General features: G+C 51.4%; 4 non-coding genes across 4 annotated transcripts; 2 read left to right on the top strand and 2 right to left on the bottom strand.

The window, feature by feature from the left end:
• Positions 1-11,311: 11,311 nt before the first annotated feature.
• TRNAA-AGC (transfer RNA alanine (anticodon AGC)) lies at positions 11,312-11,384 on the top strand. Its single transcript has one exon. It is a non-coding gene; the product is annotated as a tRNA-Ala (tRNA).
• Positions 11,385-13,063: 1,679 nt separating this feature from the next.
• TRNAF-GAA (transfer RNA phenylalanine (anticodon GAA)) lies at positions 13,064-13,136 on the top strand. Its single transcript has one exon. It is a non-coding gene; the product is annotated as a tRNA-Phe (tRNA).
• Positions 13,137-22,627: 9,491 nt separating this feature from the next.
• TRNAK-CUU (transfer RNA lysine (anticodon CUU)) lies at positions 22,628-22,700 on the bottom strand. The gene has a single exon. It is a non-coding gene; the product is annotated as a tRNA-Lys (tRNA).
• An 852-nt stretch (positions 22,701-23,552) lies between these two features.
• Positions 23,553-23,624, bottom strand: TRNAQ-CUG (transfer RNA glutamine (anticodon CUG)). The gene has a single exon. It is a non-coding gene; the product is annotated as a tRNA-Gln (tRNA).
• Positions 23,625-26,605: the final 2,981 nt, after the last annotated feature.

The following is a 26,605-nucleotide window of genomic DNA, read 5'->3' as shown; positions in this document are numbered from 1 at the left end:
AGGAGCAGCACCGGGTGGGATCTGTGCTCGGGGGTCTCCAGCAAACCACACACACGGCTTCCTCGTCCTCGCAGAAATGACTCAGGGTCTCTGTGCCTGGCGTGAGATCCCGCTCTCTGAGTTTTCCCGGGACGTTTCAGCAGAAGGAGCAGGGGAAGTGCTTCAGCTGGCTCTGTCCGCTACTTCAAGCTGAAGGGGGATTTTATAGCCGCTATGCTCAGTTGTACAACTTTGCAGTTTAAAGGTCACAGCCCAACCCTTTCACACAGCAGATAAGCGCTGGAGTGAAGATTGTTCTTTTAACCATCGTAAAGCTCCATAGAAGTGAAAGTCACAATCCTTTCAATCATGTGACGGGTGCCGTCACAGAAGACCCCCTTGGGGTGAATCCCAGGGTGCGAACAAAGCCACTGACACTCAGCTCTTTGCTCTTGGGGCTCCTCACCACCTGTTCCTGAAGGGCCAGCTCCCTGGTCTCCCCCAGCCAAGGCACCGAGCTGAGATCAGCTCCCCGCCCCCAAGACACACACCAAGGGAAATATAGGCACTGAATCCATTCAGGTCTCAGGAGACAGTTTCAGTCCCAGCACCTGGGAAACCCACCCCCCAACTGGGATCAGAACCCCACACGAACCATTCAGGCAAGCCCCCTTTAACAACGAAAGGAGGGTTACACACTGATTGCTCCTCCAGGTAACAATTATTGACACTGGGCCTGATATAAGTAAGAGTGATTTTATTAAGCACACCCAATAGGATTGAAGTGGTTGCAAGTGAGAACAGGAAGAGCAAAGTAAATAGCAAATTTAAAATTACAGAACACGCAAAGCTAGTTCCAACACTAAAAGCTCAGTGCAAAGTTACCCTAAAACTGATCTTATTTTAGAAATGTAAAAAACGATGGTCCTGTAGCACTTTAGAGCACGTCTATACTATAGGACATGGTCGAATTAAGCTACGCAACTTCAGCTGTGTTAATTGAGTAGCTGAAGTCGAAATACCTTAACACGGCTTTTTGGCACTCTTCCTTCAACTTCCCTTACTCCTCATGGAACAGGTACAAAGAAGGGCCACTGGGATGATCTGAGGAATGGAAAACCTGCCTTATGAAAGGAAACTCAAGGAGCTTGGCTTGTTTACCTTAACCAAAAGAAGGCTGAGGGGGGGACATGATTGCACTCTTTAAATATATTAGAGGGATAAATACCAGGGAGGGAGAGGAATTATTTAAGCTTAATACCAATGTGGACACAAGAACAAATGGATATAAGATGGCTAGTAGGAAGTTTAGACTTGAGATTAGACGAAGGAGTGATGTTCTGGAATGGCCTTTCAAGGGAAGTTGTGGGGGCAAAAGATCTATCTGGTTTCAAAATTAAACTAGATGGCTACGTCTACATTGGCATCCCTTTCCGGAAAAGGGATGCTAATGAGACGGGTCGCAATTGCAAATCCGCGGGGGATTTAAATATCCCCGCGGCATTTGCATTTACATGGCTGCCGCTTTTTTCCGGCTTGGGGATAAGAAATCATAGGAATAAGAAATCCTCCGGAAAAGGGCTTATTTTCTGGAGAATCGCGTCCAGACTGGCGCTTTTCTCCGGCTTATCCCCAAGCCGGAAAAAAGCGGCAGCCATGTAAATGCAAATGCCGCGGGGATATTTAAATCCCGCGCGGATTTGCAATTGAGACCCGTCTCATTAGCATCCCTTTTCCGGAAGCCGATGGGTTTATGAAGGGGATGGTTTGATGAGATAACATGATCTTGGTAACTAATTGACCATTCATTATCAGTGGGAAATAGGTCAATGGAGGGATGATAGGAGTTACTATAGAGAACTTTCTGGGTGTCTGGCTGATGAGTCTTGCCCACATGCTCAGAGTTTAGCTGATCGCCATATTTGGGGTCGGGAAGGAATTTTCCTCCAGGGTAGATTGGCAGAGACCCTGGAGGTTTTTTGCCTTCCTCTGTAGCATGGGGCACAGATCACAGCTGGAGGATTCTCTGCATCTTGGGGTCTTCAAACTATTTGAAGGCTTCAATATCTGAGATATAGGTAAGAGGATTATTCTCGGAGGGAGTGGGTGAGATTCTGTGGCCTGTACTGTGCAGGGGGTCAGAGTAGATGATCATAATGGTCCCTTCTGACCTTAAAGTTGTTGAAGCAAAAAAAACGCTCCTCTCTGTTTAGGCAGCTAACAAACAGCTTTATTAATTAATAAAGCACAGCATGAGCCAAACGTGGTCTCAGCAAAGCCGGGCCCAGTAAGGCTGCTAATACAATCAATCCTAGTATCTTTATACCCTTAGCCAAACAGTCTGACGTCAGGGCATCCAATTACAGAAATCCTCAATTAAACTTGGAAAAACAAAGCCTTATCAACAAGATGGCGGACAGGTATGAGGGAGTACATCTCCTGTCCCAACCAACCCAATTAACACATACCAATAGCCCATCCTGTAGGCCTCTTCTCACGGGGTGACAGAAAGTTCACTCTGGTCTACGTGCTTGAGAGAAAAGCTGAAATGGTTTCTGTTATACAAGATGGCTTCTAGCTAAATATTAAATGGCTTTCTACAGCTTCTACAAAGTCTTTGAGTCTATGAGTCTATAAGCAGGACTGCTGCCATCGACTGGAGCACCCGTCTCAATTTGCATTAGCGTGTCACTAGATCTGCTATTAGAGACTAACCAAAAATATACAGACAGTATCATGAAGAAAGCATCATGGGCTTTTTTGGGGCAGGTGACAAATATGGAGCAAGAGTCACAGAAGTTCATAGAAAAAGCAGAAAAAGTGGGGAGAGAGGGAGGGGAAAAAACCTGTCAATTAAAGTGTCCATGCTTTATGAGGCTAAAGGAGTGGGCTGTAAGTGTCCAATTCTTAGTGGCAGATTTAGAGTAAGTGGGGCCCGGAGTTCAGCTTCATTTTGGGGGTTGTGAAGGGGACGCAGCCAAGAAAAAGAACATTCACTCTTCCTGCCTCTCCCACTTTTCATTCTGTTTTCTTCATCCTCCTTCTATATTATAAGTGATGGGAAGTAAATGAAAATAACAGGAGGCACTTAGATTGTTTTTGTATCTGACTTTTTTTTTCACAGAGCACTTGAAAATTGCCGAGGGTCTTGGTGGATCACTTAATGATCTTTCCAAATATTGTCTGCATCATGAGCAATCTCTTGTCAAGTGTCAGAGGGGGAGCCGTGTTAGCCTGTAACTGTAAAAACTTAAAAAACAACTAATGTTCCTGCAGCTAATGAAAAATGAAGCCGGTATCATGAACTTTCATGGACACGACCCACTTCTGCAAATGAATGGAGCAAGGGGTACAGAGTTACAAAGGAGACAGGGACAGGGTATTAGGGTTTGAGGTCAATCTACCAGAGTTACAAAGGAGAGGGGGACAGGGTATTGGGGTTTGAGGTGGATCTTGCAGAGTTACAAAGGAGACAGGGACAGGGTATTGGGGTTTGAGGTGGATCTTGGGGTACGTCTAGACTACAGAGTTTTGTCGACAGAAGTTTTGTCGACAGATACTGTCGACAAAGCTTCTGTCAACAAAGAGCGTCTACATTACATTCAGTTCTGTCAACAAAGCAAGCTGCTTTGTCGACATGGCAGTGTAGACGCAAGGACAGTTTACATGCAATAACACCTTCTGTCGACAGAACTCTGTCGACAGAAGGCGTTATGCCTCGTAAAATGAGGTTTACCAGCGTCGACAAAACTGCTGAGTTCTGTCGACGTTATGTCGACAGAACTCAGCGGTAGTGTAGATGCAGGTATAGTTTTGTCGACAGAAGTCCACTTTTGTCAACAAAACTCTATAGTCTAGACACACCCTTGGATTCTACTTAAATGCAGTAAGTGCTCATGTGCTTAAAAAGGATGGCTGAAGTAAGGTCTCCTGCTACATGAGGCTAATAGAAATGCTGCAGTGGGCCGACATGGCTGATACTCAACTTTTGATGTCCTTAGGGTGTTGAATGTAGCAGCCCATCCAGGTCAGGTCTTTGATCAGACCTTGATTAAAGTGTCAAATTTGCAGATGAACGCAGCATTGGAGCCCAGGGACTGAGGTCCTTCCAATGATAGGAAATGATGAGAGATTTGGCTTGAGCCAGCTGTTTATTCTCAGTAGTTTAAGCGTTGGCCTGGTAAACCTGGGGTTGTAAGTTCAATCCTTGTGGAGGCCATTTGGGGCAAAAATTTGTCACAGATGGTACTTAGTCCTACTGTGAAGGCAGGGGACTGGATCTGATGACCTTTGAAGGTTTCTTCCAGTTCTAGAAGATAGGCAATCTCCTTTAATTTAATTTATTCCACCGCTGCTACAGGCCCAGACCAAGGACTTGGCAATCGTTGTGTGTGTTGGTTTCTGTGACCAGTTTTAACTCTCACCTCCATTTCTTTCTAGTATGAATACAGCTTTAGAGTTTAGATACCAATGGGCTGGCAACAGCATGATTTTGGAGGGTAAGGTCTGAGTTATACAGAGACCTGGGCATGTGGCTGGCCCTTTGGCTTTGCAAGAGCCTTTTATTTGATGAGACTGGATTTCATAACCACTGGTCCCTACATGCAGTGTTCCTGGTGGGGATATAAAAGACCTGGAGTCTCTGAGGTTATGTCTACACTACGAGTTTTCTTGGCAAAAAATATGCTAATGATGAATTCATTTGCATAAGTCACAATCTCATTTGCATATTTGCTGCCGATCTGTTTTTTCGCTAGGGTTTTTGTGCAAAAACAAGCAGTGCAGACGTTTTCTTTTTTCATAAACCCCCATTTTCCCACCAGATCCTTATGCCCTCATAAAGGAGGTTTACTGATCTGGCAGGAAAAGGGTTTTTTGCGCAAAAAAACCCCTTCCACATTGCTTGTTTTTGCACAAAAACCCTTAGGCAAAAATGGATTGGCAGAAAATATGCAAATGAGACCTCAACTCAGAGGCTGGAGAAGGATGGCATGAGACAAATCACTTGATCATTGTCTTCGGTCCACCCCCTTTGGGGCACCTGGTGCTGGCCTGTGCAGCTCTGTGGGCTGAGAAATCCCCAGTGTCCCGGCTCTCCGAGCTGACGCACCTCCCCACAGAGTCAGCATGGGCCCTGGCTCCTGTTAACCCCCAGGAGCACCAGCCCTCACCTTGGGTAGGGGCTCAACCTTGGCCCAAGGAGACAAAATGACAGAAGAGACGGAGCAGCTGGAATGGGGTGGGGGATGGAATAGGGTTGTTACTTTCACTTCTCAGCTCACTCATCTGGAGAAGTGGGTTATGCCCACAACACCATCTATCTATTTGTGGATAAGTTAGTATCTAAGGTGCTGCAGGCCCACTCAATTCCTTTCTCTTCTGTCTGTTACCCTGGGATGCAGTAACAATTAATTTAAAAGGTCTAATTAGGCACGCCCTGGTACTCGGTGATGTTAATTGCCCCAAGTCCCAGAAGAAGGGATCGCCCGAGGCCTTATCTATCACCAGTTATTTGTTTAACAAACGAGTCTCAGACAAAATATGGGGCCATACCATATATTGTAAATTTGAAAAGGACAACACGTAAAAGACTAATTTTGCCCACCCTATCCCAGAAGAGAAAGATGATAGAAAATCCCCAATACATAAGGTATATACATTACAATTGATTGAATGCAAGCAGACGGTGCTCACGACTTCAATGCCATGGCTAATTGCAAGCTGTGGCAGAGGAACAGTGAGGAGATCCCACAACAACAGATTTCAGGCCTTCCGCTTTGGTCTGGTCAGTGAAGATTTCCAGTGGGCAATGGCTACCAGGGACTTCTCCACAAGCAGCTAACTCGAAGACAGCATGTGGCCCACAATGGCACTAATCCAATCTCTCATTCTCTCATGACAGACAGGGATGACAGACAATACATTCACTCAGGTAGAACGAACGAGACCGAAAACCCACCAACCCGAACTGGATCATGGCCAGGGTATTTATTAACAAAAAAGGCGGGAAAAAGATACATAGGGCGGAGTGCACTCCTATTCGGGCAGTGTGCAAAGCTTTTAGGAAGGAGTGCAAAGCTTTTAGGAAGGAGTTCAAAGCTTAAAAGTGGCGGGAAACCTCAAACAGAAAATTCCTTCCTTATTTCGGATTAAGCCAACTGGACTATCATTATTCTGGACTAAGCCTATCAGAATAATATAGTCTGATATAGCTGACACACACACACTCCCTGTTAAAACAACCCTTCTAACCCTGACAATACATTACAGTGGTAACATTTCTACGGGGTTTTACAATGTTTGAAAGTTACAACTCTCCAGCACTTATCTGGGATTGGAAGGGGCTGGGCTGTGATCTTTAGGCTGTAAAGTCATAAAGCGGAGAATAGAGGCTATAAAATCCCCCTTCAGCTCAAGCTTAGCTGTGCATTTCTCACGTGTTATGACTTACCGCTCGCACACATCAGCTGCTGCTGACCTTCGGCACTCTGCTGGCCCCAGGCCGGGGGCTGGATGTTCAGAAAGTCACAGCCACGGTGACACACCCAGTGTCACTGACATAGGTCCGGGGGCTTAGTTCCCCCCAAATTGTAGTTTCACTGCAAGTCTGTGAGCAGCCCTAGACACTCATCACATTGTGAGGTAAGGACACGTTAATTTCACTGGAGACACGTCTACACAGCCCCTGGGAGGGCAGGTTCTCTGCTTGGTGCCTGTGCACATGCCAGCCCTGCTGGAGTGAGCACCAGGCCAGCAGCAGCAAGAAGGGAGCAGTTTGCACAAGCTGCTTGGATACGATCCAGGCCAACCGCTGGCTGGACACTGCTGTGTGGCCAGATCCTGAGTTTAAGCTTTTGTGTTCTTGTTTGATTGTTTGCTTCCCTCTTATCCCTTCATTCCCTCTTTGCCCTTTTCCACCCCCTGCTCCCCATCCCTTGCTTATGTAACTCCTGCTTCCTCCATTCTTATCTGTCTCCAGCTCCTCCTCCTGGCCTTCCCTTTCCCTGATGCACCTGGGCTCGTCCCGTCTCTGGATTGGAAACGTGTGAGATGGGAACGTACGTGGCAGTCACTGCCTGACACCCCAACAAGATTTGACTCTGAGCCCTGTGTGCTGGGCTGTGAGGGATTCACCTCAGGGAGACATTGCTGGGAGTTGGAAGTGGGGAATGGGCGACACTGGGCTGTGGGGGTGGTCAGAGAGTCAATGAATAGAAAGGGATGGACCAGCCTTAGCCCTGGGCTGTGGGGCAGTGTGAAGATAAGAACCAGACTCTCACATCCTCCAAGGAGACCCTCTTGCCCCTGAGCCAGGCCCCCCGCAGGATCTGGGTCTGTTTGGACAGTGACCGGGGGCAGGTGACATTTGTCGATCCTGGTTCCAAGGCCCCAATCTTCACTTTCCCGCTGGGGTCCCTCTCCGAGAAGAAATCCGACCCTGGTCCCGGGTGGGGCAGGGCTCTTCCAAAAGAGGAGGTTTTCCAAAATTTGGCCCAGGGTAAACGGGCCAAATTTTGGAAAAGCCACTTCAAAAAAAAAAAATCGGAAAAAGATATGCAAATTGTGGAGCATAATTTGCATCCCTTTTTCCAACACAATGTGGCAGTCTAGATATAGCCTTAGTGAATAAACAACATCTGCATCACTAACCTTTTTCTGAGAGACCTCCCACCCAAGTACTAAATATAAAGCTGCTAGTCGTACCAGGGCTGAGAACGTCAGGGCTACATCTAGACTGGCATGATTTTGTGCAAATGCTTTTAACGGAAAAGTTTTTCCATTAAAAGCATTTGAGCAAAAGAGCACCTAGATTGGCATGGATGCTTTTGTGCAAAAGCATCTGTGGCCAGTATAGATGAGATTTTGCGCAAGAAAGCTCCGGTGGCCATTTTCGCCATCAGGGCTTTTTTGTGCAAAACAGTTCTTCCCTGTCTACATTGGCCCTCTTGCGCAGAAACATTTGCGCAAGAGGGCTTATCAGAGTGGGAGCATCAGTGTATTTGCGCAAGAACAACGACAATCTTACATTAGATTGTCAGTGTTCTTGAGCAAATTCAAGTGGCCAGTGTAGAAGGCTGGCAAGTTTTTGCGCAAAAGTGGCTGCTTTTGCGCAAAATCTTGCCAGTCTAGACACAGCCCAGGGGTGTAGTTACAAAGGGAAGGCTCTTCTGAGTTCAGGAGGAATGTTGGATGTGCACAGAACACAGGCCTGGTTCATGCAGTCGAATGGAGCAATGTTCAGTTTGTGGGACTGGAGGATATTTGGACACATGTTGTAAAACCATCCCACCTAATGAAGAAAAGTTGAGGAGCCTTTTTTTGTTCTTTTGTTTCACCCTTGGTTTCTGTGTGGGGCTCACCAGGGCAATATTACTGTCTTCTTTAAAAACATGTGCATGGCTGTTGAAAACAGCAATTCCGGCCCCAGTGAGCGCTGGGAAGGTGCCAGCATTTGTTGCTCAATCTTATCCTATTTTTGTCCACAGCAAATGGCAGTAGGTCAGTGTTTGATTTGGGAGAAATGATGTAGCATCCACCCAAACTGAACTTGAGCCCCCCTGAATTGTGAGGGTGTTCAAAGCTGGATGGCAGGTCCTAGATGCCTTTCCTGAATATTAGCTATCGCTGGAAAGGAAAAGCTGATTTCAAGTTCCATTGCTCAGAAGTGGGGCAGCCAACCGAGGCCACCAGCATCCCTAAACCAGTCTGGGGATGCCTCTGAAGGTGAAATCTGGGCCAAAGTCTTTGACTCCCCTGTGCACATGTGTTCCCCATTCACAGTGGCTTTTAGCAGCCAGCTCTGCTTTCACAACAAGCATGAGGTCTATATGCACAGGTACCAAGTTTCTATAGAAAAGGCCTTGATACAAAGTTGTACATGGAAAGACTTAATACCGGGTTATCTGAAAATGATTAAGTCAGAGATTTACGATGACTTCAGAGATGTATCTACTCAGGCCTCAGAGAGGTTTCCCCGGAAACACCTGGGTTGAAGGACTTGCTGGCAGCTCGTGTATGTGAGGCACAGAGCCAAGGGAAGTAGCTGTGAATGTGATCCTGGCAGGAACCTGAGAGAGCGCTGGCTTCAGGCCCAGGGTTCCCTGGAAAGCAGATGTGCAGTTCTGCGTGAGGAAACTTCCAGGAATTTTCTTTCTGCTGTATTTAAAAGACAGGAATTTCTGGGCTTTTTTTTCAAATAATGAAGTTTGCACCGAAGAAACCCCCGACTCCTACAGTCAGTGTCCCCTGCCAGTGGCAGAACCAGGTGAGGCCCCAGACACTGGCTGGCGGCTGAGGCCAAAGGCACCAGGATACAAGCAGCTTTGGGATCTAACCCCAGGGCAGCAGACATGCAGGTGGGAATGTTTGCAGGGAGCCCGGCAGCACAGAGCCTGTACAGAGAAGCCGGTCGCTGCTTCCTGTGGACTTCAGCATGTGCAGCTCTGTGGGCTGAGAAATCCCCAGTGTCCCGGCTCTCCGAGCCAATGCGCCTCCCCCGGAGTCAGGCACACCCAGCATGGCCCCTGGCTCCTGTTAACCCCCCGCAGCACCAGCCCTCACCATAACTACAGGCTCAGCACTGGCACAAGGACAGAACATTGACGGGGAAAGTGGGGCTGCTGAAATGGGCTACGTGGTGAGTGGGGGAGGGGTAGGATTGTTTCTGTCTCTGGAGTTTTACGATGTTTAAAACGACGATCTCCTCTCCAGCCCCGAGCTGCTGTGTGGAGGGGCTGGGCTGTGACCTTGGCGCTGCACAGCTGAGAGCAGTGGCCATAAAATCCCTCTTCAGCTCAAAGTTTACTCCTCACTGAGCCTTGCTGCCAGTTTCGTGCCGTGTCTCTAGCTCACACCCGCTGCCTCTAACTGTAACCCAGGGAACCCTGGAGCCCAGCAGGTCCCAGGCCGGTGGCTGGAAGTTCGGTTAGACACAGCCAGGCCAGCATAGCCAGTGTGACTGACACAGCGCTGGGGACCAGTGCCCCCAGCTGCGGTTTCACACCCCGTCTGTGTGTGTCTCTGGCCATTCACCTCACTATGAAGTAAGAACGTGCCGGTTGGACTGAGGGTGCTGATCCCAGCTCGCGAGGTACCTGGACACACACTGACCCCGCTGGAGCGAGCGCCCGGTCAGTAGCAGTGCGGCTGCAGCAGCGAGGGAAGGTTTGCGTGAGCTCCTTGGATACGATCCAGGCTGGCCCATGGCTGGAACCCTGCCCCTGCATGGCCAGACCCTGAGCTTAAGCTTTTGTATTCTTGTTTGTTTCTTTCCCCATTTTCCCTTCATTCCCTCTCTGCCCCTTTCCACCCCCCTGCTCCCCATCCCTCTGTTATGTAACTTCTGCTTCCTCCTTTCTTATCTGTCCCCAGTTCCTCCTCCCGGCCTTTGCTTTCCTTGCTGCACCTTGGCAGCAGAGCCATTTCTGATACAGAGAGAACAAAAGTCCAGAGATCAAAGCAGCTTTGGCCATAGCGACTCCTGTATGGGGAAGAGGAAACCGAATGCCCCGTCTGTCTTGTATCTGACAGAACGAGTGGGCACCACGTCTACTGAAATATGGAAAAACTCAGACAACAGGCTCTTAAACCAGGCAAAGAGAATTTGAGAGTCATTTCTGTGAGGAGGAGGGGGAAGCCGTGCGTGTGGTTTGCTGGAGCACAGATCCCAGCAGATGCTGGTCCCTGTAACCCTTCTGCTGGATATGGCCAGCAGCAACCAGGGCCAGGTTCAATATCTAGGGGTTCAGCTCACATAGAACCAGCTTGAGCCGCCAACAAGTAGCCTGGGAAATTCACGTACCCCTGGGCGCCTCTGAGAGGCAATGCTTCCCACTCGCACAGAGTCTGAGTGTAGAAAATAAACTTTTAATGAAAGAGAGAGAGAAGTGACATGGCATGAACTTGGGAAAACACCACGAACAGAGTTCATAACGCCCCATGAGCAACCGTCCCAGCTCTAATGGATTGAGCGATGTCTTTTGCTTCTCAGGCTCACCAGTCCAGCAAGGTGAGGGTTCCATTCACTTACCCAAACTTTCCCCGTACCCCACTTCAAACGCCCCACTTACAGCTCTGCCCAGTCAGTGCAGACCCAGACACATCACCCTGATGACTTCCTTCAGGGAGCCTGATGTGATGCCACCTGTGTGCTGCCCCTGCTACCCGCTGGCCGTTCCTCCAGCCCCTCCGCTGACTCATGAGGGTCACAAGAATGAGTGTGAGAAGGAGCCTCGTTGGAGCGTTCTCTTTTCCCACCAACTAACTGACCTAGCGGAGAGAAGTCCCTGTGACAAAGGTAAGAATTGGTAAAAGGTGGGGTTTGCTGACAGCAGGGGAATTAGCTCAAGTGGTAGAGCGCTTGCTTAGCATGCAAGAGGTAGTGGGATCGATACCCACATTCTCCAGTGGTTGGGGAGTTCTGTGTTCTTGTTCTACAAGCAGAGCCGAGCAAAGTGCCTCCAGTGGCCCCTCCCTCTTCCTACTCACTCCCCTCAAAAGCCACCAGGGCTTAGTTCCAAATCTGTAAACCCCATTGCACTAGGGATAGCGCCTCTTCCGAAATAGCTACTTTGCAATAGCCGGAGTGTGGATGCTCCACTGCTGCTAGTTCAAAATAGCTCCTGCCCAGGGCCAGTCAAAGTAATTACTCCCCAGTGCCTCCTGGGGCTCTAAGTCAAGGTAGAGCATCCACATTAGGGGTTCCTGATTCGGACCAATTTTGAGCCTTCCCTATAGCGTGGACGTGCTACTTTGAAACAAGCTATTTAAATGTTTTCTTTCAAAATAGCTTTAAAAGTAAATGCGCTGTGTCGACGAACCCTGAGAGCTGAGTGAAGGGGGAGGCAGGACCAGGAGGAGAAGGCTCCATGACTGTGTCAGAGGGACGCTCTGCCCTGGCCAGTGGGGAATCGTTGCCTCTCCGAGTAGCCCTGGCCTGGTGCCTCAGAAAGGTAACGATTCCCCACTGGCCAGGGCAGAGCCTCCCTCTGACACAGTCATGGAGCCTTCTCCCCCTGGCCCTGCCTCCCCCTTCACTCAGCTCTCACTGCTCGGTGCTGCCAGGGAGGGGCCTCACTGCGAGAGCCGCCTGGGCAGGTTCCTGCCACAGAGACACGTCCCAGAGCAGGAGGGATGCTCAGACCGACACTGAGTGTTGCTCAGCGCTGGGGTGAGACAGGGAAGGACAAAAGGGTCTAAGGGCGCCAGCAGCCTTTCAGAACAGCTCCTGACCCCACCCCCAAGTACCCTCTGCCCCTGCTGGGTTCCGCTGGGCACTGCCTGGATTCAGGCCTCCCCAGTGCCAGCCTAAGGGCTCTGGGGAGACATGGCAGCTGTGGCGCTGGGCTGCTGCACAGCTTAGAGGAGGGGTGGGCAATGAGTTTTCATGGGGAACTGCTCCCAGGGCTGCACTTTTCCATGCTATTAACGGGGGCAGGGGGGGTCTGGGTTGCAGGTTGGTGCAGACAGGAGCTTGGGGCAGAGGACTGGGGTGCAGGAACGGTTGTAGGGGGTTGGGTTGTGACTTGGGGCAGAGGATTGGGGTGCAGGATCTGGGAGGGGTGAGGGTTCAGCGGGGCAGAGGGTTTGGTTTATGTGGGGTACCTGTGGGTTGAGGAAAGGGAGGGGTTGGGGGTGCCAGAGGCAGGCTCTGGCTGGGAGACTTACGTGGCTCACTCCCAGCCAGCCTGGGTGAATAAGAGCTTGTGGGGACTGGCCAGGGCTTCAAGCAGGCAGCTCCCATTGGCCACAAACAAGCTGGGAGCAGGGACCAGGCCTGAAGCCTTTTCCTCTCCAGCTGAGAGACACAAAGGGCCCAGCAGCCCCTTCTCTCAGCTGTGCGTGGGGGCAGGGCGAGCAGGGAATCTGCCTGAGGCTTCTTGCTGCCATGTTGGGTGGCTTCATGGGCTGGATCCAGCCCGCTGGCCTGTATTGCCCAGGCCTGGCTTAGAGGGAAACTGGGCTGTGGGGGAGGGGCGCTGTGGAAAGGCCAGTCTCGCCTTCCTGGGCAGGGCATGACGACATGTGGCCCAGCTACACAATGTCCCAGACAGAGAATTACAGGCCAGACAGGCCTTTTATCACAGCCAAAGTTGCTCAGTGGGGAGAGCATTAGACTGAAGATCTAAAGGGTCCTGGTTCAATCCCAGGCTTTGGCATGTGCTGATAGGGGCTAATAACTTCAAGTTGATGGGTTTGTTTAAAGCTGTCATCACAAGCTGACCTGTAGGAGGAAAGTTGAGTTGCAGCTTCACTTTGGGGAAATCTGGTAACGCCACAAGAAACACTCCCTGTTGGCCTGGTTGGAACATAGCACCACATGAGCATGTTGCTGGCACTAATGTGCTCTCCTGGGCCTGTGGAGCCCTCTGAGGCTGTCTGTTTGATGGACACACACTGGCCCCTCCCTAGGATTGTAGAACAGGGCCTCCTGCTGTTCCTTGGCTACTCAGTTGTTGGGCTTATCCGAGCAGCAGGAGCTGTGTGTTTACCTGGGGAGCCACAATAAGATCAGAGCTCCCCCATTTCTGCTTGGCTTTGAACTAGGAGCCTTTTGCATTGTGCATATTAAGCAAACACCATAACCACTACACCACAGAAACATAATAATTCTTGTCGGTTTTTTTCTGTACATAAACTTGGACAAATATTCTGTTACTAATTCTTTGGCCAAGGCCTTGGGGGAAGTCGCAGAGCTAGCGTAGGAAACAACTCTCCCCCCCCCCCCCACACAATACTTCTCTAGACCTTTGCTCCCAACACAGGGCTGGGGGGAGGGGTGACCCACATCATATCCCCAACATTTCTGCCCTTAATAGATGGACCTTTGCGGGCAGCCCCAGACACTCCATCCTCTCAACAACTATCACACACTGGAGCAGGGCAGCCCCCAGGGGTAGGGCTGAGCCATGGGGTGCTGGGCAAGGGGCAGAAGGAGCTGAGAGTTTGCCTGAGAGCTCAGGGACCCACAATGAGGCCTGCTTCCACCAGCTCCAGCTCCACGCATGAGTCACTAGTGGCCCTGTCAGCGAAGAGCCATTGGCAGCTGCAGAGACATCCCTTCAGCTGCCGGATGCGCCTTTCTGAAAGGGCCATTTGTGAGCTGTGTTCTGGTTGGCTGGCTAACTCAGTTGGTTAGTACATGGAGCCAGTAATGCCAAGGTCATGGATTCAAGCCCTGTGCTGGCCACAGATATGTTTGCTGTGGTGACTGTTCTACCCCCACTCCCCTCCTGTAGCTGCCTGCTATGGACAGGGAAGCAGAAACAGGCAAAAGACTGTGAGCTTTTCAGGAAACAGGCCAGAAAACTGGTAGGAGGAAGCTCCAGACTGCACAGACTGAGTGGCTGAAAGGCCCTTGGCCTGGCCTACTTTCCCCAATAGGAGGGACAACCCTTCTCTTCCCTTTATTGTGGGGCCACTCATGGGCCTGCTGGCTCAGCTGTTTAGAGATTGATGCTAATAATGCCCATGTCACGGGTACAAGCCCCATGCAGACCCCACAACAGCCAAATTAGTTTTGTTTGAGCTGCTCCCCACGAAAAGCGGTGAGAGGGAGCCCTTGGCTGTGGGACCCACTTGTGCCTGTTGCTCAGGGTTAAATAAGATCTCCCCCAGGAGGTTGCCTGTTCCCTTCCCACCTTGCATTGGCTGGGAATCAAATCAAGCAAGGGGCAGCAAACGCCAGGCACCGTCATAGTCTGGGCCACGGATAAAGACCCTCTTGAAGCTGTGATCCGAGGGAGAGTCTCTGCAGGCCCGGCAGTCCAGGCAGAGGAATGCGGACATTTGTGAACATAAAAACATCAGTACGGCCGTACTGGGTCAGATCAAAGGTCCGTCTATCCCAGTAGCCTGTCTGCCGACAGTGGCCAGCACCAGGTGCCCCAGAGCGGGTGGACCGAAGACAACGATCAAGCGATTTGTCTCCTGCCATCCGACTCCAGCCTCTGACAAACAGAGGCCAAGGACACCATTTTATCCCCTGGCTAATAGACTTTTATGGACCTAACCTCCATGAAATTATCTAACATATGGCTTAATGGCTGATGGCCTTGCAGAGAAAGGCCACCTCCCCACTCCTGCATCCTACACCAAGTCAGACTCAAGGTCAACGAATTGCGGGAGGGGTATGTGAGGGCCCGTGAGGGCAGGTCCCGCTCTGGGGAAGCACCGCAGCACTGTGCATACTGTGAGGAACTGGACCGAATCCCGGGGTGTGGGGAGCCCCTGTCTCCAGGGAGAGTTGTGGAATCTGGGATGGAGACACCTGAGAAGCAGCGGCTGCAGCTTCAGGATGACAACGCTGCTGACCTGAAGCACCAGGAGACGCAGGAGGACTCCCAAACGTCTTCAGGCAGCGGGGAGAGAACATCAGGTGAGTGCTGGGAGGTTGCAACACCCAGGACATGTCGACACTTGCAGTCTCCTTCAGGAGAGGGATGCAAATGGAGACATTCAAAATTGTAAATGAAATTGGGATTTATAAATATCCCGCGCTATATTTGCATAATCTCGTTGAGTGAGAGGATGGAGCATCTGGGCCTGCCCCCAAAGGTGCATCCATGAAGGGCAGAAATGCTGGGGATATGATGTGGGTCACTCCTCCTGAGGCACACAGCCCCCCCCTCCCCCCGTGTTGGAAGCAAAGGGTCTAGAGAAGTATTGGGGGGGGGGGGGTCTTGTTCCCTGCTCTTTCTCTGCCTTGGCCAAAGACTTAGTAACAGAATATTTGTCCAAGCTTATGTACTGAAAAAAACTGACAAGCAAGTGGTTAGCTTGTTTGCTTAATGTGCAAAAGGGTCCTAATTCAAAGCCAAGCAGAAGGGGGGTTCTGCTCTGATTTGTGCCTCCCCCATTAAACACAGCTCCTGCTGCTTTGGATAAGCCCAACTCCCAGGCTGAGTAAAGCAAAGAACAGCAGGAGTCCTGTCCTAGAAAGGGAGGGGCCACTGTGTGTGGCCCAGACAGACAGCCCCAGGCTGGGAGGACAGAGCTGCCTGACATCTCTAGGGCTCCTCAGGCCCAGGGGGGCACGTTGGTGCTAACAACACACTCATGTGGTGCCAGGTTCCAGCCAGGCCAACAGGGAGTGTTTCTTAGGGTACCACCTTCCCCCTGGCAGGATAGATACCCAGGCTGTAGCTCAACTTTCCTCCCTAAACTGTGCAGCAGCCCAGCCCCACAGCTGCCATGTCTCCCCAGAGCCCTTAGGCTAGCACCGGGGAGGCCTGAGTCCAGCTAGTGCCCAGCAGAGGCAGAGGGAAGGGCTGGTACTTGGGGGTGGGGCTGGGGGCTGTTCTGAAAGGCTGCAGGCGCCGTTAGACCCTTTTGTCCTTCCCTGTCTCACCCCAGCGCTGAGCAACACTCAGGGTGTGTCTAGACTACAGAGTTTTGTCGACAAAAGTGGACTTTTGTCGACAAAACTATACCCGCGTCTACACTACCGCTGAGTTCTGTCGACATAACGTCGACAGAACTCAGCAGTTTTGTCGACGCTGGTGAACCTCATTTTACGAGGCATAACGCCTACTGTCGACAGAGTTCTGTCGACAGAAGGTGTTATTGCATGCAGGGTTGTGTCTAGACTACAGGGTTTTGTCGACAAAGCAGCTTGCTTTGTCGACAGAACTGAATGTGTCTAGACGCTCTTTGTCGACAGAAGCTTTGTCGACAGTATCTGTCAACAAAACCCTGTAGTCTAGACGTACCCTCAGTGTTGGTCTGAGCATCCGTCCTGCTCTGGGACGTGTCTCTGTGGCAGGAACCTGCCCAGGCGGCTCTCGCAGTGAGGCCCCTCCCTGGCAGCACCGAGCAGTGAGAGCTGAGTGAAGGGGGAGGCAGGAGCAGGGGGAGAAGGCTCCATGACTGTGTCAGAGGGAGGCTCTGCCCTGGCCAGTGGGGAATCGTTGCCTCTCCGAGGGGCCCAGGCCTGGTGGGTCATTTCCCCAGGTTACTGAGTGGGGGCTGGAGCCAGTTCTGGGTTGTCTCCTTCAACAACCAAACTGAACCAATGGATCTTGTGCTGACCTGACTGTGCGTTGGGCTAGTGCTGTGTGTGCCACAGAGCTTCCTGCAGGGCTGCCCACATGGGAGAGGGGAGGGGCAGTTTGAGTCACCAGCTCTGCCCCTTCTGAAGGGCTTGTGAAAATGGCAGGTGCTGTCTTGGCAGTGAGGGAGAGGTGGGAAAGGGGCCCTGAGTGAACCTCTTGGGTCACAGCTGCTGTAACAATGAGGTAAGATGAATGAGGAGGCAGTTGTCAAGTGAAAACTGAGGCTGGTTTCCCTGACTGTGAATTGAACCCAAATCTCAGCAGTGAAAGTGCTGAGTCCTAACCACTAGACCATCAGAGACACATGAGCATGTCTATTTCCTTACCTACCCTAGCCTTTCACAGGCCACTTTCTGTCCCCTTCAGGATGCGGGTCCGTTTTCCATTGTCCAGAGGGGACAAGAACAGAAACCAAACAGAACATCAGAACAGCCAGACTGGGCCATGCCAGTTGTCCAACTAGCCCAGGATCCTGTCTCACAACAGCAGCCAATTTCATTGCCCAGTGGGAATCCTCAGGACAGACAATTGTTAAATGATCCCTCCTGTCGCCCATTCCCAGCTTCTAGAATACACCAGCTAGGGACACCTGCCCTGTCCATCCTGGTTAAATGCCATTGATTGACTTTCCTGCATTACATTATCCAGTTCTGTTTTGGACCTTCTTGTAGATTTCACCTTCACAACATCCTCTTGCAAGGAGTTCCACTGGGCACAAAAATGCTTCCTTTTTAACTTGGTTACTTACCAGTTTCCTTCTGTCACCCGGGATCTTGAGTAGCAGAAAAAATTCTTATTTGCTTTCTGCACCCCTGTCATCAGTACATAAAACCTTGTCCCATCGCCCCGTAGTCACCCCTTTCCCAAGCTGAGAAGAAGTTCCATGAACTCCTGGGAGCTGCTGTTCCAAGTGCTGGTCTGTTCCTGCCCTCCCCAGGCAGGCGAATCCCCTCCGCTGGGTGTTACAGGCTGGACTTTGCTTGCCTGACTTTTAGCCAGGGAACTGCTCCCTGTGAGGCAAATGGGACACCCCCTGCACTGCAGAAACCAGCCCATTGCCTTTTGGGAAGAGGAAAGGAGCCCTTGGAAGCACTTAGCCCCTGGCTGGCTCTGCCTGTGGAAAAGAAGAAGCAGCAAACATCTATCACTGGAGAATGTGGGTATCAATCCCACTGCCTCTCGCATGCGAAGTGAGTGCTCTACCACTTGAGCTAATTCCTCTGCCTGTGAGCAATTTTTCTCCCCCACCCACCTTGTTCCAGAGCCCTTGTGATAAACCCTCATATAAAACTCAGCAAATATCCAGAGAAGTTGCGGTTCCCTTTACAAGACTCTGCACAGCTTAGTTCTAATCAGCCGGTCTTCCCTAGAGCCCGGAACATCGACCGCGGCAGCGTCGCTCTTACGCCCAGTGTAGACACGGCCTGAGAGTGTCACAAACCAGCCCCGGACACATTCCTGGCTAGGACCAGTTACAGTCTGGGCTCAGTGAGGGTCCGTCCTACCTGAGACGTGTGTGACACAAAAGCCTCCTGCTCCCTGCCCAGTTCCCAACACTGGCTGCAGACCCAGCGATATTTGGTGCCTTGGCTGCTGTCCCTGCTGGCAGGGAGCTGTCCCGCACCTGCAGTTCATCCACCTCCCTGAGAGACAGCAGCTCTGTGAGGGGGAGAAGCACTGTATGTGGAGGGGTGTTCAAGCTGGGGCATTTCCCTGCATGTGTAAATACGATCGCTGCCTGACTGCTGGCATCCCTCAGGTCTGGAGCATCCCGCCAGGGAAAAACTGAAACTGAATCAGGAGGTAAGGGGTCATGAAGGGTCCCATGGCCCCATAGCTCCTGCTGGAGAGGGATGGAGGGACCCTTCACCTCCCAGCAGGAGTTGGCAGGAGCCATGGGGGCTCACACACAAACAGGGGCACACATTGGAAGGCTAGTGCCTTGTTCATTCGGCTACTGGGGAACTCAGGAAGCAGTCCTAGAGGCAGAAATTCACCCTTCTAAATGTCCTTTCCTCAAATTTTAGGTGCCTGATTGAGCCCCTTTCAAGAAGCCAGAGGTACAGAAAGGGCTGATCGCACCCCTCTGAAATTCAGCTCCCGGCAGGTGTCTGTAGCTGGCTCCGAGTCAGGGGTGAAAATCGACGCCTTAACATCTCGTCTCCCTCCCGAAGCCAGGGGCTTGTCTCCCACAGCCGCAGCCTCAGCAGGGAACCGCGCTGGCGCTCACGCTGCTCCTGGGGAAGGGAGCGGGTCCCACGGTGGCTGGAGTAGGCGGGGAGTGGCAGGTTGTTACTGAAGGGGAAGGAAAAAATGCAGCCACGTTGTCGAGGACATGGGAGAGTGACTGGGGCTGGCCTGGCAGTGCCGTGGGTAGGGTTGCCAGGTGTCCAGTTTTGAACCAAACAGTCCAGTATTTGAGCTTTCTGTTCGGGAAACAAATTGAGAAACTCTAATTGAGTAAATAGAACTGTCCAGTGTTTTCTCCAACAGATGGAATGTCAATTGTGACATAATGTCAAGCGTGTCCAGTATTTTTGTTGAAACCATCTGGCAACCCTAGCCGTGGGATGGCCCTGGGGGAGCTCTGCAATGTGACCCTGGCTCCCAAGGCAGCAAGTGCAGAATCCCCCTCAGCCAGTGTGAGAGGCTCAGACCATCCTGGTCTGAATCTGGATGGACGGCCCCGCTGCTGGAGTGTCAGAGCCCCTGTCAACCGGCCCTGTGTTTGTCCCCTCCCCCACCAGACAGGGCCAGGCCCACGCTCCCAGCAGGCTGTTACAGGCACGTCTCTTGCAACCAGAGCGCTAGGACAACCCTGGAGTAGGACTCGGTGGCCACTGTGTGGTACCCAGGGGCTCTCTCCTGTGCATTGTAACCCCCAGGGGAGTCTCACACAGAGGTCCTCAGGTCACAAGCTCCCTGTCACTCCCATCATGCAACAGGGGCAGGTCCAGCCTGTTCTGTAAATCAGCTAAAGTGACTCTGGTGGGATTTGAACCCACAACCTTTAAATGACTGGTTTGGCTCATACTGAGCACCACAGCTTAGAAATCTAACATGCATTCCATTGCGTGTCTGTTTTGCAACAGGGCAATTCCTGGGGTAGAAGAAAGGGAAAAGCTGAACCAGAGGCACACGCAGCCCCTCCCACACTCAGCCCCCCCCCGATACCCAGCCCCTTGCCCAGAGTCTCAGCCGTGGCTTAAACCTGGTTCCAGAAAGAAGAGGCCAATACAAACAGCCCCATGGCAGCCAGGGAATCAGCACGTTGGTGGGTGGGGTAGGGACCTGGGGACGGAGCTGGGCTCTAACTCACTACAGATGTGTCCCATAGCTCAGAATAAGCGATGCAATTGTGTAGCTTATTTTGAGTCAATTTTGAAAAAGCTTGTTCTGTAATTTGGCGCCGGCTACACAGCACTTATTTCCAAATAAATCACTATTCCAAAACGCCCCTCACTCCTCGCGCCATGAGGTTTGCAGAGATATCGGAATAGCGAACCTGTTACGGTTTGAAACAAGGGGCTTGCTCTTAATACGCATCTGTGTGATATGAGCACCACGTCCTAAACCTCCGAGCTAGCCGGCCCACGGGTGTCAGTCTCACCAGTGGCCCTTTCAGAAAAGAGCCTCGGGAAGCCACAGGGATGTTGTGGATTCTGGATCAAGGGGGGTGGGGCACAGGCACTGCTCACAGGCAGGGGAATAAGCTCAAGGACATTGGACTAGCGAGTCCATTGTATTTCAAAACAAGGGGGGACTGTTAACACGCAGGATAGATATTACAGGTGCCTCCATACCCCAAAATAGCGCTTCAGTGTTGAGGTCGCCTTACAGGCCCACAGCAGGGGGCAGGTCTGATGCTGAATTTTCAGCCTTCTGCTCTTGGGATTCTCTGTTGCTGTCCGCAGCCACAGGCATCTCCAGGGCCCCCACCCCTCACAGACTGCCAGACAAGAGACAAAGCAACCAGGGGGAAGCTGTTTTCAGACTCACCGCAGGGGGCACAAATTCCTCTCTAGGGAGCCTGCAAGAAAGGAGGCCAAAGAAGATGGAATGGGAGGGGCTCACAGCAACCAGCCCAGCAGGTCCCACAGAGATTTGAATTCAGCTTGCAGGATTCAGAGTCCTGAGTGCTGCCCCTTACACCATGGAACCTACACAAGGCACCTGTGACTCAACTGAGCCAAACTGGAGCCCTGGCCCATGCCCACTGGGCCCAGCTTTGCTTGTTTTCCTTCCACCCAGAGCCCCCTTCTCCTGGTCTGCAAGGAGCCTCCCGGGGGTGCCCTTAGACAGAGACAGGACTCTGCCTCCCCACAGTCAGTCCCGCCCCGCCCCACAGGATTTGGCACAACAAGGGGGGAGACTCTGCTCACCCTACTGAGTCCCACTGAGATGTTGAGCTTTTGTTTTGCCCCCCTCAGCTTGGGTTCCCTTCTCTGTCCCATTCCTGCCTCACTTCTTCCTTGGGCAAGTCACACAAGGGAGGCAGCAGAAGGAGCCAGCCCCATGCACCAACCTCCCAGGGAAGAGGAGGCCAAGCCACCTCTCCCAGGTCACATGAGAGTTGGGCTTATCCCAGGCTCAGGCCAGGCAGCAGAATCTGTGCTTACCTGGGCACCAAGGGGAGCTGCAATTAGAGAAGACCCTGGCTACTGGCATGATTTTCCGCAAATGCTTTTAACTGAAAAGTTTTCCGTTAAAAGCATTTTCGGAAAAGAGCATCTAGATTGGCATGGACGCTTTTCTGCAAAAGCACTTTTTGTGGAAAAGCGTCTGTGCCAATCTAGACGCGGTTTTGCGCAAGAAAGCCCCGATCGTCATTTTCGCCATTGGGGCTTTTTTACACAAAACATTTTTAGCTGTCTACACTGGCCCTCTTGCGCAAATACATTTGCGCAAGAGGGCTTTTTCCTGAATGGGAGCAGCATAGTATTTGTGCAAGAACACTGACAATCTTACATAAGATCGTCAGTGTTCTTGAGCAAATTCAAGTGGCCAGTGTAGACAGCTGGCAAATTTTTCTGCAAAAGTGCCTGCTTTTGGGAAGAACTTGCCAGTCTAGATGCAGTCCCTGTGTTTCTATCTGGCTTTAAATCAGCAACCTTTTGCATGTGAGCCCCAAAGATGATAACCCCTACACCACAGAACCACACTTCAGTGGTAGAACTTGGCTGACTGTTCTGTTCCTGGCTCTTTCTAACACCCTGCTCTGTAGGGGAGGGGAATACACCTTGTGAACACTCCACCTCTTGTTCTCAGGGAAGCGACTAACCCGAGCTGCCAGCTCCTCATTTCCTCACCAGCCCCTTGAGATTTGTAGCTCAAAGCTGGAGCTGCTGTGGAAGGAGGTGAAGCTACAGAAGCTGACGGGGGACAATCAGCGGGCGGAGGGTTATTTTTTCTCCTCCCTGGCTGATGTGGCTAGAACTGAGAAGAAGAAAATCCTCTTCCCTTCTCCTCAGAAGATGGAAATTGCAGTTGGTTCTCCTGAAGCTGGACCCCAGGACTAGACTTTTTCTTTCTAAAACCCTGGTGAAAGCTGAGAGTGAATTTCTTGTAGGCTGAGAATGTGAGTTAAAGAAAGTCATCACCCAAAATGGGGCTTGAACCCATGACGCTGAGATTAAGAGTCTCATGCTCTACCAACTGAGCTATCCAGGCTGTATGCAAAAATGTTTCCTAATATCCCATCACAGCATAACAGGAGCCAAGTGTTCTCCACTGCCTGACTCAAGGCTCTTTCTTGCCCCTAATGTGGGGTTCTGGTCTGTGGAGAGGTTTGAACTTGAACCCCACTCCCAACACACCCACTTCTTTCCTCACAAGGAACGGCCCCATTTCCATCTCTCCAGGGACAGGAGAAGGGCTCTGGCCTGTTCTCTGCAATATGCTCAGCCTGTTTCATTTCTGCAGGAACGAGTGGGATCCATGCGCCCTGTTCCCCAGTGAGAGGTATGTGTCCTCCCCCCCTTCCCACAGACACAGCAGGCCAGGGGGTTGTGCACCTGCAGTGGCCCCTTCCTACTTGGCCTCCCACAAAGCTGGGGTGAAAAGCTGCTAGACCCCAGCCCTCCTGGGCCAAGCCATGGCAGAGGTAGCAGGATTCACTCCCATCTTCTCCTACCTGCACCCTGGTGCTGAGGGGCCGGCCCCTTTCCTGCTGCCCCAACTCTTATTCCCACAATGCACTTTGTGCAGGGGCTGTTGGTCTTTGTGCCAAGGTGCATGGCTGGGAGCCAGGACTCAGGACCCTTCCCCCAATCTCCCCGCTGACCCGCTCACACTGTCCGGCTGCCTCCAGCACGGGCTGAGCTCAGGAGCCAGGTGGGTGACCTGCCCTGCAGCTGTGATGGCATCAGACCCCTCGCACCTGCCTGCTCAGTCTGGAGACAGAGCTCCAGGGGGCCTCAGACACCCAGCAAGAGGAATAAAAATTATGTTGTTAAACCTTAGTGCATGGAAGCCAGAGCACCTGAAGTACCAGGACATTGTAGCAACCAGCTGAGCCCCAGCAGGTCCCACTGAGATTTGAACTCAGATTGCAGGATTCAGAGTCCTGAGTGCTGCCCCTTACACCATGGGACCTATGGAGTGAAAGTGTAGTGGGCACCTCTGACTCTCAGCTCTCAGGCTGGCCTCTGCTCTCCTGGCTCCCTCCAGCTGCTTCATCTCCCAGGACTCTCTGTCCTGCCCCAGCTCTGCTGCTTTCAGGGCAAATCCCTTGTTAGGACCAGTCACACTCTGGGGGTCAATGAGGGCCCCTCCCACCTGAGCTGTGAGTCACACAAAAGCCTTGTTCCCTGCTCAGGTCCCAACACTGGATGCAAACACATGGTTGCTCTGGGGGTGTAACAAGTGCCCCCTTAAAAAGCTCATCAATTTAAATGAAACTTTTACATCTCCAGCTGTGTCACACTTTGGATTTCTATTGACCAGGGATTCTTCAAATGACCACAAACCCCTCATGTGCTCTAGTGCCAACGCACATAAACCAGACAAACCCGTCCCTCAGCTGGAACCAATTCAAACCGGCTCTGTGTGTGTGTCTGGTTTCTGTTTCCATCCATTCGACAAGGGTGTGATCTGATCTGGATGCCCATTGGCTCGTCCTTACTCTCCTTTGGCCGTGTCCTGCAGAAGAACAAGGACCACTTCCAGCTGGGGATGAATGGCCACAATCGATCTGACAGCGTTTGATTTAGCAAGTCCAACTAAGACTCACTAAATCAAACCCAGAGGCCACCCCCACCAGCTTCCAGCACTTCTGCTCTTTGCCCCCTTCGGCTTCCTGCTGTGGGGACATGGCCAACTCCAGCTACATAGGGAGGGATCCAGGAATAGCAGACACATTGGCCAGGCACCACTGGGGGCTGCCTCCCGCACCTCCGTCACCTTGGCCAGCTTAGTCATGGGGCTGCTCTCTGGGACTTCTCTCCCAGCTCCTCTGCCTGTTTCCATTGCCCATCCCAAGGGAGGGGGGACGAGAGTCACTCTCCACGGTTGCAGGAGCTGCAGAGGTTGCACTCGCAGGGTCTCTGGGCACTGACACCCCCAGGGAATCACAAGGGCACTTGGCGCTGGCTCAGCTGTCCCAGCAATTGCAGTCAGAGCCCTGCCTTGCCAGTGCCAGGCACAGCAGCCTCTCAGGGGTTAGGTTGGAGTCCCCAGGCTGGGGCCCGGCCTCCTTCAGTTTGGTCCCTTCCTGAGGGCACAAAACCGACAACAGAGAATTCCTTTGCCCTGCAGCAATCTCTGTTGGCCAAAGGGTTAGCAACCGAATATTTGCCCAAGTTTAAGTGCAGCAGCAGAAACCCCTGTTAAGTGTGTTTCTGTGGTGTAGTGGTTATCACATTTGCCTAACATGTAAAAGGTCCCTGGTTCAAAGCCAGGCAAAAACACAGGGTCTTCTCTTATTGCGGTTCCCCTGGGTGCCCACAAGGCAGTTGCAGGGTCTGCCCCCTGGTGCAGGGATGGGCGGCCTGTGTGCTGGCTTTCAGGAGCTTGTGGGAGACAGATAAGCAGGTTAGGCTGAAATGGGAGGAGGCAGGGCTGGGGCTGAGACTTCTCAGCGGTGCCTTGCCTGGGACCAGGTTGTCTGATAATGAATACCTAAGGGGGGAAGGACAGAACCAGGTAGACAGTTTTATCAAATAAAAAATATTTATTTATGACAGTGGTGAATTTATAGTATTTATTCTAAGATTTTAATAGACCGTGTTAATAATGAATTTACAGTATTTATTATATTTATTCTATGGTTTCTAGTAAAACGTGTCAGAGATATAGGGATGGGAATGGCAAGGGGAATAGTCTCTAATCTTAAAAATATCCAGCTACAGTAATAAAATAACAGTGATAACTACAAACTCTTATGTACTCCCCAAAAACAACTACAACACTAAGCTTATACAACAGGAAAAAAATCAAATCATACATATCAACTTACACAGCACACGGAACATTTCACAGATATTGGTTCGGTTGTGAAGGCCTTGGTTACGTCCGAGAGTCGGGGGAGGTGGCTGGTCGGTTGATCAGGCCGGCAGCGCTTTGAAGTATACGAGAAGGCACACGTACAGTGGTACGTGTGTTGCGAAGACCTCCTAGAGCAAACTGTGCCATGGGTATTTATCCCCAAATCTGCACATCGCTTTCCCGTGCTTGCATATTACCATATATGGCCTAATGGTCACCAAGTGGGGGGTCTGTGTCCCAGGGGTTGGGCCAAAACTGTGCAGGTTTCATGCGACCAGGTAAGCCCGGCAGTTCTCACGCCAAGGTGACGGGTGGGAGAGTCTGAGGCTATTTTCCCCTTTTCACACCTTTCCTTTTTCTAAAGGCAATGGTATGCAGGAAGGGTGCGGCCGGTTTCTCTCAAGGAGTACTGCAGAACAAGAGCGGCCTGGCCAAACTTTTTTACTGAGGGGGGGGGGGGGGGCACAGTTTCTTTTCTCTAACACCCGAGAGGGAGCTTTACAAGTGCTCAGTGTCCATTGGTATTTTCTGGGGCTCTGTGTAGGGGGTTGGGCTTGGCCATCTTTTCCACGGGAAATGCCTCTTCTTTGGAACAGCAGCTCCCAGGAGCTCATGGAACTTCTTCTTCTCAGCTTGGGAAAGGGACGACTCAGGGGCGATGGGACAGAGTTTTATGTAATAATGACAGGGGTGCAGAAAGCAATAAGAATTGTTTTTCTCCTACTCGAGATCCCTGGTGAGAGAATGAAACTGGTAAGTAACCAAATTAAAAGTAAACCAGAACTAATCATTTTTGTGCCCAGTAGAACTCCTTGCCAGAAGATGTTGTGAAGGTGAAGTCTACAAGATGGTCCAAAACAGAACTGGATAATTTTGTCTGGGACTTGAACCCAGACGGCCTCACTTCGCTGTTTTACCGCAAAGAGACAGGCAACACCAGCAAGATCCATCACAAGCTCTTTATTGAATAGTGCACACTACAATAGAGAGCAGCTCATCTCCAAAGAGAACCAGCCACGATTTTAGTAAGAAGTAGGTTTATATAGACAGTTCCATCTTGTCATAAAACATTCGCCCAAGCAACCCATGTA

Source organism: Pelodiscus sinensis, chromosome 19 (genome assembly GCF_052426305.1).
Source record: "Pelodiscus sinensis isolate ZL-2025 chromosome 19, ASM5242630v1, whole genome shotgun sequence".
In the NCBI taxonomy this organism is placed as follows: domain Eukaryota; kingdom Metazoa; phylum Chordata; order Testudines; family Trionychidae; genus Pelodiscus; species Pelodiscus sinensis.
This window is presented reverse-complemented; position numbering and strand designations above follow the sequence as displayed.